General features: G+C 49.6%; 1 protein-coding gene across 1 annotated transcript in view; it reads left to right on the top strand.

Annotated features, from left to right (window-relative positions):
* Nucleotides 1-525: 525 nt before the first annotated feature.
* The window catches only part of SEMA7A (semaphorin 7A (JohnMiltonHagen blood group)), a 73,085-nt gene continuing 60,207 nt past the window's right edge, over nt 526-13,403 (top strand). The window contains exon 1 of the mRNA XM_073363260.1: nt 526-720. The gene's annotated coding sequence lies outside the window, so the exon portion shown is untranslated. The remainder of the gene's footprint in view (nt 721-13,403) is intronic.

Below are 13,403 nucleotides of genomic sequence, written 5' to 3'. Positions count from 1 at the left end.
AATAAACTCAGAGTAAGTGATTAATACCTGGGGGAGAAACACCTGTGAATATCTCTCTATCAGTGTTATAGAGGGTGGACAATTTATGAGTTTATCCTGTATAAGCTTTATACAGAGTAAAATGGATTTATTTGGGGTATGGATCCTATTGGGAACTGCGTATCTGGGTGCTGGAGAGGTGACCTGCTGAGCTGTTTTTTAGTTAAAGTCTGCAGCTTTGGGGGTGTGGCCCAGACCCCAACTCTTTGTTGCAGCAGGTTAGCGTGTCTGGCTCAACAAGGTAGAATTCTGGAGTCCCAAGCTGGCAGGGAAGACTACTTATTATTATTAACTTTTTATTGTTTTTGCCAGTTAACTTATTTTATTTGGCTGGTTTCTATTGACTATTATTAGCAATTTATTTGTTATAATAAGCTATGAAGTCTATCGTTAGCACTTACTATTTATTAATGATCTAACAGGGCAGGAATGGGGAGGGCTTGAATTAGGGTAGTGATGGTTTTAATGCTCTGTTTGCTGCCTGGCCTCATTGCAGAGTCCATGGGTGTCTCAACCAGCGTGGAAGAACAGCCCCCTAGGGGCTGAAGCTAAGGAGTACTGTACCTGTCTCTCTGCGTCTCTGCCAGTATGAGAGGGGAGCAAGCGTGCAGGGCTGGCTGCACAGAGAGTGTCCAGCAATGACACAGTGACCCGTGGTGTGGGATTGCTGATGGGCCTCAGGTATGTGCTAATTCACTGTGGGTTTGGGTGTGTGCGTGCAGAGCCTTTCATTATTATCATCAGCACTTTAATGGTCCCTGCGGAGGAAATGGGTGTGTTATCAGTTGTGCCAAGTGTCGTGCCTTTGACAACTCTGTTGTGCCTGTCCACATGGCTGAGAGCATGACAACACTTCCAGGAGCAATGTGTGGGGTCGTGTGGGCAGAGCTACCAGCCAGCAGCACGTGACTTCTAATTCCAGCTTTTCCACTCACTGGTGTGAATATGTCTGGGCTCTCCACCACTTTTTTTTATTAACCACAAAGCAATCCTGCAACTTTGGGCACAGAGAGCTGTCATTCGCCCATCTGACAGCTGATCTAACAGAGAGACTGCTCACGGTCACTTCCGGCAGAAGAACTGAATCTCTAAATTGGCAGACCAGATGCATGGCTTAGCTGCTTTGCCACTCTGCCTTGCTGAATGAATATGCCAAATTATGTACTTGATATGCTGTCAGTAACTCCTAAACCAGGGGCAGGCAAACTTTTTGGACTGAGGGCCACATCGGGTTTCTGTGCCTCCCCAAACAGCCAGGCTTGGCCCGGCCCCCACCCCGTATCCAATCCCCCCTGCTTCTCACCCACTGGCAGCCCCCCCGGGACTCCTGCCTCATCCAACCCCCTGGTCCCCTCACCGCCCCTGAACCCCCCACCCCATCCAACCCTTCCTCTCATTCCTGACTGCCTCCCTGGGACCCTTGCCCCATCCAACCACTCCTTTTCCCTGTCCCCTGACCGCCCGCAGGACCCCGTCCCCATTCAACTCCCATTCCCCGCCTTCTGACTGCCCCGACCCCTGTCCACACCCCCGCTCCCTGACCATCACCCCGAACTCCCCTGCCATCTATCCAACCCCCACCTTCTCCCTTCCCCCTTACCGCACTGCCTGGAGCTCCGGTGACTGGCGGTGCTATAGCCGTACCACCCAGAGCACCAGGACAGGCAGCCGATGGAACCAGCCACGCCACCTGCACAGCACAGAGCACCGGGTCAGGCCGCGGCTGTGCTGCCGCCCAGAGCATTGCGCCATCGGCACAGTGAGCTGAGGTTGTGGGGGAGGGGGAACAGCGGGGGAGGGGCCAGGGCGAGCCTCCCAGGCCAGGAGCTCAGGGACCAGGCAGGAGGGTCCCGCGGGCCGGATATGGCCTGCGGGCCATAGTTTGCAACCTCTGCCCTCGACCGTACTTTCCTCCCAGAACCAGCAATAGAACCCACATATCCTGATTCTCAATATGCCACTGCTGTCTCACCAAGAATTGTGTGACCCACTGGCAAAGAGTGTGTGGTGGGCCCAGTTACAGACTCAGCCACGCTAAGACAAACAGCTCTAATACTAGTTCCTCTTCAGACCACTGTCATTTGAGTTCCTCCAGTGTATCTAAAGATCATGGGTTCATATCCTGTTGATGACCCGGGGGAGGGGGGGAAATACATTAAAGACTATCCTAGGAAAGTAGGAATCACCAGGCCATGCTGGAGGACACCCCTGCTCCATTCTAATCCAGCATTCTGTCTCTGAATGGCTAAGAATCCTCCAGTCGGCTAGTGTGGATAATCTACCCCCCCTCCGCCACAGGTGTCATCCTGGTTTCTTAGGCCCAGATCCTCAAAGATATTTAGGATCCCAACTCCCCTGGATTTCAATGAGAGTTAGATCTCTCATTATCTGAGAGGAACTTGGACTTTATGCATATGGACAATGGGGCTAAATTTAGCACAGATGGGTAACCTTAGTTCTGGTGTTCCTGCACGTACTGAATCTACCCAAGTTTCTAAAAGCGGAAGTTCATGACTATATGCAAAATAGACCACTAAGTAATTTGCGTAAAACATCACTTGTCAAGCTGTGTGGAACTTGGTAGATATGGGCTTGTCAATACAGGGAATGTGATCAGCATAGGTAGTATGGAATAGCTTCCCATGTGAACACTCAAGCACTTTGATTCCAGAATAATTACTCCACTTTGGAACAGTATGAATTATTCCAGAATAAAGTCACTTTTATTCTGGATTAGTTATTGTGAAATAGCTTATTCCACAAAAGCTATTCCGGCCAATTTCCCCGTGTAGATGAGCCCTATGGAGTGTTTGCCAGATCTCAGTAGCAGAACCCCCAGACACTAGTCAGGTTCGTGTCCCAGTGATGTGTTGGGTGCTGCTCAAACACATAATAGGATAGTGCCTGATGCAGTGAAGAAGAGGCAGCAGGGAGCTGGCCGTGTCTGTCTTACACCTGGGACCACTGGGGAGGCTGAGCCTGAGAGTAGGTCTATGCTTATGGGGGTGTGTACAGTAGAGACACTGGATGTCCAGCTAGCGGTGGTATGAATAGCAGTGTAGATGGTGAGGCATGGTTTACGTGAGTAGAGTGCCCTACATGCCTGAACCCTAGGGTATATACTCTACCTGGCTCTCTTCACGCTGTTGTATTAATTTAGATGGAATATAGGGGCTAAAGGTGTTCACACAACCCAGTCACTGAGCAACATTAAACAAGGTCTGTGGTTTGGTATTCAGAGACCACGCCTGCTTAGTGCCATGGCAAGCACACCCTTAAACATCTTTTAACCTCTTACTAAAGGTACAGTAAAGATGGGGAAACTGTTACAGCCTTTCCAATGTAAAGTATTAAATGAGGCTTTCATTTCAACATCATCCCTTGTATCCTTTCCCGTTGGCTGGAGAGGGGTTTAAAAGGAGAAAACGCTTGTGTGACAGTCTCTTAGATGGTATCAAAGATGGTAATAATTTCTGGGGAAAAGACAAGAAGTTAGGTGAAATGAACTGGCGCTGTTGTTAAGGTCCGATCCCATTTCATCCCAGCTGGTGGTTGGGATTCAGGTGGAAATGGTAGGGGTAGTAATGTCATCTGGCTTCTTCTCTCTGGCCCGTTCTGGTCAGGACATCTCTCAGGATCAGGATGATGAAGGCCTGGGGTCAGGAGCAGCAGAAGGTCCCTAAAAGTGTGTGTGTGGGGGCACACTGCCGCTTCCCCTTGAGGCCTTGCCCCCCTCACTCCTCTCTGCCCCCTTCGCCCCCTGTTGCTTGCCCTTATGGCTGGTAAAAAAGTGGGGCATGTGACCCTCTGGCCTCCCCATTCCAGTGCCCCTGCCTGGGGCCCCCGGAGATGGTGAGGGTAGCAGCCATGATGGTGGAGCTCACTCCAGTAGCCTCCTTCTGTTCTTCCCCTCTCTTCGTCTTGTTCTTTTGTAGGCGCCCCACACAATCTTCCTTTTAAGGGTCCTAAAAAGAGAGCAATTGGTGGAAGAGCCCAGCCTCTCATTGTTTTGTCTACCAATTAGGCCTAATATCTGACACGCCAATTTTAGTTAATTCTAGCTCCACATCATCTGTTTTTAATAAGCATAACTTGAACAGTCCTTGGATTATATCAACATGGCCTCTTTGGCTTAGACTAATCCAGTTTCTCTGTCTGGTTTTCTTGCGTCTGTTTCCATCCACATTTGTTAGGGTATGGCTGCACTAGGTTAGGTTAGGTCGAATTTATAGAAGTCGGTTTTGTAGAAAACGTTTTTATACAGTCGATTGTGTGTGTCCCCACACACATGCTGTAAGTGCACGTAGTTGGCGGAGTGTGTTTACAGTACTGAGGCAACCGTCGACTTCCGGAGTGTTGCACTGTGGGTGGCTATCCCACAGTTCCCGCAGTCTCCGCCGCCCATTTGAATTCTGGGTAGAAATCCCAGTGCCTGGTGGGGTTAAGACATTGTTGCGGGTTGTTCTGGGTACATATTGTCAGGCCCCCGTTCCCTCCGTCCCTCCGTGAAAGCAAGGGCAGACAATCGTTTTGCGCCTTTTTTCTTGAGTTACCAGTGCAGACGCCATAGCACGGCAAGCATGGAGCCCGCTCAGCTAACCATCACCGTATGTCTCCTGGGTGCTGGCAGACGTGGTACTGCATTTCTACACAGCAGCAGTTAATTGCCTTTTGGCAGCAGACAGTGCAGTATGACTGGTAGCCGTTGTCAACGTAGACCGTCCTGGGTGCTCTTTTAATCGGGCGCCTGGGCAAACATGGGAGTGACTCAGCCAGGTCATTTCCCTTGTTTCATCTCATGGCGATTGAGTCGTACCGGTAGTGCACTGTCTTTTAATCTGCAGCTAGCAGAAGACGATGGCCAGTAGTCATACTGCACCGTCTTCTGCCGAGCACCCAGGAGATGACGATGGCTAGCGGTCGTACTGCACAGTCTGCTGCCAGCAAGCTGTATAAAGATAGATGAAGTGGCTCAAAACAAGAAATAGACCAGATTTGTTTTGTATTCATTTTCTCCTCCCTCTCTCCCTCCCTCCCTCTGTGAAATCAATGGCCTGCTAAACCCAGTTTTGAGTTCTAACCTTGAGGGGGCCATTCAGTTTCTCGCAAAGCCACCCCCTTTGTTGATTTTAATTCCCTGTAAGCCAACCCTGTAAGCCATGTCATCAGTCGCCCCTCCCTCAGGGCAATGGCAGACAATTGTTCTGCACCTTTTTTCTATGCAGACGCCATACCACGGCAAGCATGGAGCCCTCTCAGATCACTTTGGCAATTAGGAGCACATTAAACACCACACGCATTATCCAGCAGTATATGCAGCACCAGAACCTGGCAAGGCGATACCGGGCGAGTAGGCGACATCAGCGCGGTGACGGGAGTGATGAGGACATGGATACAGACTTCTCTCAAAGCATGGGCCCTAGCAACGTGGGCATCATGGTGCTAATGGGGCAGGCTCATGCGGTGGAACGCCAATTCTGGGCCCGGGAAACAAGCACCAACTGGTGGGACCGCATACTGTTGCAGGTCTGGGACGATTCCCAGTGGCTGCGAAACTTTCACATGCGTAAGGGCACTTTCATGGTCACCTCTGCTGATGAGCTCTGCATGGTCATCTGCAGCTTGCCACGCTGGCCAAACAGGAAATTGAAATTCAAAAGTTCGTGGGCCTTTTCTTGTCTACCTGGCCAGTGCATCTGAGTTGAGAGTGCTGTCCAGAGCGGTCACAATGGAGCACTCTGGGATAGCTCCCGGAGGCCAATACCGTCTAATTGCGTCCACAGTATCCCAAATTCGACCCAGCAAGGCCGATTTCAGCGCTAATCCCCTTGTCGGGGGTGGAGTAAGGAAATCGATTTTAAGAGCCCTTTAAGTCGAAAAAAAGGGCTTCGTCGTGTGGACGGGTGCAGGGTTAAATCGATTTAACGCTGCTAAATTCGACCTCAACTCCTAGTGTAGACCAGGGCTTAGTGTGGATTATGGTGACGTTTTATGAATTTACACTCACTTTTTACAGTTAAACTCACAATTAGGGTAAATCTGTACACCCAATTGTCACAGCAATGCCCAAGCCATGCCTCTGATGTCTGCACTGCTGTTTTTAGAAGTGTAGTGTCCCCCTGCCTTCCCCCTGTCAGAGCCTTTCCCCGACACAGTGAAAGACTCCATCAGGGAAAGGCTCTGGTAGTGGGGAATTGCCAGAGCCTTTCCCTTCTGCTTCCCCCATGCCGGAGCCTTTCACTGCCACATGTAGCTACATGCCACTGTGGGTGTGGAAAAAGCCTGCCTTTCACTGGGGCGTAGAGCTACGCGTACCTTACGTCAGTGGTTCTCAAAGCCGGTCCGCCGCTTGTTCAGGGAAAGCCCCTGGCAGGCTGGGCCGGTTTGTTTATCTGCTGCATCCGCAGGTTCAGCCAATTGCGGCTCCCACTGGCCGCGGTTCGCTGCTCCAGGCCAATGGGGGCTGCGGGAAGCGGCGCGGGCCAAGAGACACTCCAGGCCAGTGGGAGCCACAATCGGCCGAACCTGCGGACGTGGCAAGTAAACAAATCAGTCTGGCCCGCCAGGGGCTTTCCCTGCACAAGCGGTGGACCAGCTTTGAGAGCCACTGCCTTACATGCTGCTGTAAGTGTAGGCCAGGTCTGAGTCTGTCCAGTGGGTTCTGAGAAGTGGCCAGTAGCATTGGGCTAATAGTGGCCAATTTTGTATGCTGCTTGATGATTTACAGCTGGAAAAGCCTCAAACACAGTGTATTCGTGCAAACCCCCTTGCCCAGGTGTGTGAATAAGGCAGTGAGAGCTGCAGGGCCTGGGGAAAGAGGCTGTAGAATCAGGAGCCCTGACTACCAGGTTGGTCTCTGACTCACTTTCCTTTGAAAGCACTCAGTGGCCTCATGGCTGATCCTGATGCTGAATTGTGGCCTCAGCTTTGTCCCGGGAGTGAAGCAATTCTGGGCCACAGGGATTTCTTTAGAAGAGGGTTTGGCTGAATGAGGCCAAGGAGTCTCACTCAGGAGTGAAGGGAGTTTTTCATGGGGTAGTCTAAAGATTGGAGTGTGATCCTACAGCAAGGTCAGTAATATGGCATAGCTGCCCAAATGCTCTAGGCCCAATAAATGGGACCACCTAGGTGTTGGACTCTGCCCCTTCCCTTGAGCTGGGGAAACCTCTTTCGTGGTTTGTCAGATGCATGTAGTGGAAATTTCCAGAGGCAGGTATAAATATGCAAGCAAGAATCAGGCTAGGGATAACGAGGTTATTTAATAATGGGCTTTTCAGTCTAGCACAGAAAGGTCTAATAAAATCCAGCCGGAAGTTGAAGCTAGACAAATTGAGACTGGAAATAAGGCGTAATTTTTTAACAGTGAGAGTCATTAACCATTGAAACAATTTGGTTAAGGGTGTGGTGGATTCTCTATCACTGAAAATTTTTAATATCAAGATTGTTTATAAAAATACCCACTCTGCTCTAGGGATTATTTTGGGGCAGTTCTCTGGCCTGTGTTATACAGGAGGTCAGACTAGATGATCACAGTGGTCCCTTCTGTTCTTGAAATCTCTGAACATCAGTAAATTACACTTTAAATAGACTAAGAATTGGCTAACTGATGGATCTCAATGGGAAATCATCCTCAAATAGGAGTGTTTCTAGCGGGGTTGTGCAGGGATTGATTTTAGGCCTGACACTAGCCAATATTTTTATCCATGATCTGGAAGTAAATATAAAATCACTGCTGGTAAAATGTGCAGATGACCCAAAGACGGATGGAATGGTAAGTAGTGATGAGGACAAGTCAGTCACTGGTTTGCTTGGTAAACTGGGCATATTCAAATAAGATGCATTTTAATACAGCCAAAGGCAAGGTTGTATGTCTAGGAACAAATAACGTCATACGTACTGTAGAGAGGACGGTATCCTGGAAAGCAGACATTCTGAGAAGGATTGAGGGGTCAGCATGGACAAATAGCTCAACATGAGCCTCCAGTGCAATGCTGTGGCACAAAAGGCTAAGGTGATCCTGGGATGTATACATGAGAGTAGAGACCTCTGGTGAGACCGACACTGCGTGCTGTTCTGGTGTCCATGTTTTTAAAAGGATGTTAAAATACAGGTCAGGGTGCAGCAGAGAGCCACAGACATGATATGAGGGCTGGAGAAAATGTCTTACAAGGAGAGACTCATGGAGCTCAATCTGTTTAGCTTTTCAAAATAAAGATCAAGAGGTGACTTGATCATGATGTACAAGGTCCTTTTCAGCAGGAGAAAATACCAGGTCCTAAAGAAAAGGAGGACTTGTGGCACCTTAGAGACTAACACATTTATTTGAGCTTAAGCTTTCATGAGCTACAGCTCACTTCATCGGATACATCTAGCTTATGCTCAAATAAATGTGTTAGTCCCTAAGGTGCCACAAGTACTCCTGTTCTATTTGCAGATACAGACTAAGACAACTGCTACTCTGAAACAGGTCCTAAAGGGCTCTTTAATTTATGGAGAAAGGCAAAACAGAACCCAGGGCTTGACGTTCAAGCCAGACACATTCAAATTACTAGTAAGACATACATATTTAATAGCGGTGGTGATTATTATTGGTAGTATTTCTGGAGCACCTAGGAGACCTAGTCACAGACCATTGGAACAAACTACCAAAGAACGATCGATTCTCCATCTCTTGAGGTCTTTGGATCAAGACTGGAAGCCTTTCTGGAAGAGATGCTTTCGTCAAACAAAAATGATGGGGGCAGAGGGGTCACTGCAGGCGTAGCTGGGGGAAGTTCTCTGGCCTGTGTTATACAGGCATGCAGACAAAACGATCTAATGGCCCCTTCTGGCCTTAAACATTGATTATTCTATTAAACCTGGCTAACAATCATCTCAGCAAGGGCACTGCAAGGTTCCATCAATGGGTCACCTGCCCTGTTTCCCACCACTGCCACTGAAATTCTAGGGTCTTATGCTGTGCCTACCACTGTGGTGTCTAGGCATGGTCCAGTTCATTGTCCCACAGCATAACAAATGATACTTTACTTGCCCAGCTGAGCAGCGCCGAGCACTTTATAAATATTAAGCTTCACCCAGCCCCTGTTAGGTGGATAGAAGGATGGTCTAGTGGCTAGAATGTTTAGATTAGGACTCAGGAGTCCTGGGTTCAGTTCCTAGTTCAGACCCTTTAATCTCTGTGGGCCTCCCCATCTGTGAATTGTGCTTCCCTATCTTATGGGGGTGTTGGGAGGATAAAATCCATTAACAATTATGGGGTGCTCAGATGTTACAATAGTAAGGGCCATATAAGAGACTAGAGAGAGAAGCAAGTTCTGTTGTCTGCTGCTTATCCCTTTGAAGCATCTGGCATTGGCCACTGTTGGAAGACAGGATCCTGGACTAGATGAACCGTTGGTCTGACCCAGTATGGCTGTTCTTATGTGTAGTTTGGGAAACGGAGGCAGAGGGAGATAAAGGTCCCTTGGGCCCATGGCAGGGGTCAGAGTAGGAGACAGAGCGGACATCTTCACAGTCCCATGCTCTAGTTGCTAGGCTGCAATTCCTCCTTCAGCAGACAAGGCCGTTTCCACCTCTGGCATGCCCTTGGCATTAGTCAGAGGAAGATTGCCCAGCATGATGGCAGACTAACCCAAGCTGTTTGTTTGTTTGCTTCCATTTTAATTGTGTGGTGTCTAATTAGGGTCTGAATCAAGGAGGGAAGTGTGTGTTTGTGATTGTGGCTTCCTTGAGATTTACTCCAGGATATTGTCTTTTTATGCAATGTTCTGGCTACATGTCTTTTAATGATCTAGGAGCCTCAAGAGGTGTATTAATGCCTCGGAGTCTATCACAGGGGTTCTCTGGACAAAATTTTTGGTGGTCTCAGAATGTGGCCACCAACTCTTGCTGGTGGCTGCTCTCACACTTTTTCCTAAAATACTTAATTAGCTTTAGAAAAACCAAATAAATATGCACATATACACATCCAAATCATTGTAATTTATTTATTGCCAGCTAGTAAGTCTGTTGTGAAAAGTGATATTAACAAATATACAAGTATCCCTTTTCACAGCAGACTTACTCAGTACTAGCAAGCCTGGGGATAAATTAAGCCCTGGATGGAAAGTCGGGGGGAGGCAGTGAGGGCCAGGGGAGATGGGGGTTAGGGGCTGGAGGAGGTAGAGGGGGCTGGAGCCTGAAGCCTTGTTGCCAGAGCCTGTAGGTTTGCAGCTGCAGGATGGGACCCACGGACGGAGCCTGCCATCGTGCAGCCAGAGCCTGGGGGTGGAGCCCAAAGGCCCATGTCCAGAGCCTGCTGCCCTGCCACCCCTGAGCTGAAGCCCAAAGCCTAAGCCCCACCACCCACTGTTGTCCCCTTACTAAAACTCAGTTCGGATTTTTGGTTGGCTAGCTCCCAGTACGAAAAGAAAGGGGAAGGGTCGATGGGAAATCAGGACCCTGAGACTGACAGTCCCCAGGAACAATGGGGAGAGGTCAGTGCTCCAGGTCAGTCTGACTGACAGGGTGGACAGGCTAATCAGGGAGTCAGCAGGCCATGGGGGAGTCCCGTCCTTGGTGTAAGCTGGAATTGCCTGTGTCAGACAGAGTGGGGCCGAGCTGAGCTGGGGGGCAGAGCCGTGCCAGATCCAGAGGGGCCAGAACAGCAGCCCAGGAAGCAGAAACCTGTGCTGGGAGGAGAGCTGCAGCAACCAGCACCAGAGGGGCCAGAGAAGCAGCCCAGGGAGCTGGAGGCAGAGCAGCAGCAGTGCTGAGGCAGAGTAAAGCTGGAGCTGGGGCTGGAGCAGTCCGGAGCTGGGTGCGGTGAGCAGCTGGAGAGTGCGAGGGGGACCCTGGGCAGCGGGCCCAGTGCAGGGAGATGCCTCCAGCCAAGAGGCCCTGCTGGCCAGACTTGAAGGGGGATTGTAACCCCGACAGGGCAGGGGCGATGCTGGGAAGAAGGGTCATGTCACCTAGAGCCTGAGAGCGTGTGGCCACCACCAGAGCAAGTGTCCGACTCGCAGCATCCCTGCAGCACAGCCAGGGCCTGAGAAGGAGGCTGGGTCTTGTGAGGAACAGGCTGTGAACTGCTCTGACATTCCAGCCAGGGCTAGTTGTGATGTCCCCATGCCACAGAGCGGGGTGACGGGTTTTCCTTTAACCTTTCCCATTCTTTCCTTATTTTTTTAATTGATTGCTGTTTAATAAATTGTATTTGCTTTGAACTGTATGTAATGATCAGTGGGTCAGGGAAGCATCCAGTGCAGAGAGAGTACCCCAGAGTGGGGACACTCTAGCCCCTGTCCTAAGTGACCACGACAAGGTTGGAGGTTGAGCCCCCCAGGAATCCTGGGCCCAGCCTTGTTGGGGTTACAAGGCCTCTGTCACACAGAAGCGTGGAAGGGGAGCCCTCGAGGTCAGGCAGGCCCCTGGGTAAAGGGAGTGGGAGCGAGGACTCAGATCCTTTCGCTAGCCCATTTAATCGGGGTAGTGTATAAGCCAGGAAAATTCCCCACAATCGTGGGACCATTCCCCCGCTTACATACAGCGTTGTGTCCCAGGTGACTCCAGAGGGGGGCAGGTCCCAATCCCTGCTGCTGGCCCCAGCAACCAACACCAAGGCAGTGCATCTAGGAGCAACAGTGAGGGGGACGGGGCGCTATTTTGCCCACCCCCACCCCATCACAGCCCAGGAGCCTGTGGCTGCAAGAAAAGCCCCTGTGGCCTCATGTGGCCACGGAGGCCGCATTTGAGAAATGCTGGTCTAGCATGTGCGTGTCTTCGTTTGCCACTCCTCATTCATCCGTCTGTCTCCTGTTGTCTATCGTACCTGTCATCGCCTGTCTATCAAACCTTTATCTGTCTGTCATTAATCCATCCATCTGCAATACATCATCTCTCTGTTGTCATCCATCTGTCTGTCCTTGGTCTGGTTTTCTGGTGTCATCTGTCCATCAATCAGTCTGAGCTAGAGTACTTTTGATCATTCATCCGGATGGCAGGCTGTGTCTGAAGGATCAATACCAACTACATGAATAATACTAAGCCATTCAAAAAATCACTCTCCGCCCATGGAGTCAAAGAGACCATAAACAATCATTGACATGACAGTGCATGAGAGGAAGAGAAAGACCTGAAAAGAGAGAGAAGCAGCATCCGCAATTATCCACAAACCCCCTTTATTAACTTCTTGATCCACAGACAAAAGGAATGTTTCTAAGAAGATCCTAGACAAAATGTAAAACAATTTGACTAGAAAAACCAGCTCGCTCCTGACCTAAGAAAAGGAACAAAACCCAGGTTGCTTTAACCAGATTGCTTTAACCAGATTGCTTACACAATCTTTTTCTCCCTGCCTAGGTTGTTTGTGAGTTTTGTTTATTTCAGGGAGGAATTTATGTTAATAACCCTGCAGAACATGTTAGTTCTGCCATCTTGGCTAAACACCAGTGTGTGTGATTAGATTTTGCCTACCTAAAATTCCTGCGGTTTCAGTTGTCTACAGTACTGTTCATGGCCTGGCCTAAACTTTTGTGCTACTAGTCAGCTGCCATATCTCACTCCAGAGGTGCCTGCGTTTCAGTGGTGGGCAAAGTGATTCCTCAACATTAGCACTCATCTGTTATGTATATGGAGGCTGCTCTAAGTTGTGCTAGGGGCTGAACTGGTCCCAGAATTACAAGCAGTGATGGAAAGGTGGCCAACAACCACTTGCACTGCTTGCCCCCACACAGAAGTCAGGTCCTGCACCAAGCACAGATCATCCGTATCTCAAGACTGATCCTAATATAAGCTGCATGACTCAGATCCTCAAAGGTATTAAGGCACCTAACTCCTGTGTGAATCAATGGGCCTAAATGCTATGGGTGTATCCAGGCCCATCTGGGAATATAAAAATTGAGAATTAACAGCCAGATTCTGATCTCCCCTCCACTGTTGTAAATCTGGATTAAAGTCCCAGTTTAAATACAGCCCTATTTATCCAAACAGCTAGGGCCAGCTTCTGATCTCAATTACGCTGGTGTAAATCCACAGTAACTCATATTGATTTCAGTAGAGTCCTTGATGCTAGTGTAAGTGACAGCAGAATCTGTCCCTAGCTGGCTAGACAAGGAGGCTGAATGGAGGCTGGAATAACTAAGGTGGCCTTTTGACCGTGCTCGCTCACCTCCTTTTGTCAGTGCTGGCTGTGTTGCTGCTATGTTCTGCTCTAGCGCCACCTGCAGGCCAACTGCCTCTGGCCCCAGGTCTTCTGTGGCTCAGCCCTCCAGCCAAGTCACCTAATTTCAGACCCCTTCCTGGGTATCATGAACAAGTGCAAAGAAACTGCATAATTCTTCTGCCCCCTTGGGCGACTGAAGTCTTCTCTGCTTACAAACCCTACC

This window comes from Lepidochelys kempii, chromosome 10 (assembly GCF_965140265.1).
Source record: "Lepidochelys kempii isolate rLepKem1 chromosome 10, rLepKem1.hap2, whole genome shotgun sequence".
NCBI lineage: Eukaryota > Metazoa > Chordata > Testudines > Cheloniidae > Lepidochelys > Lepidochelys kempii.
The sequence above is the reverse complement of the archived record's forward strand: the minus strand, read 5'-3'. Positions and strand labels throughout refer to the sequence as shown.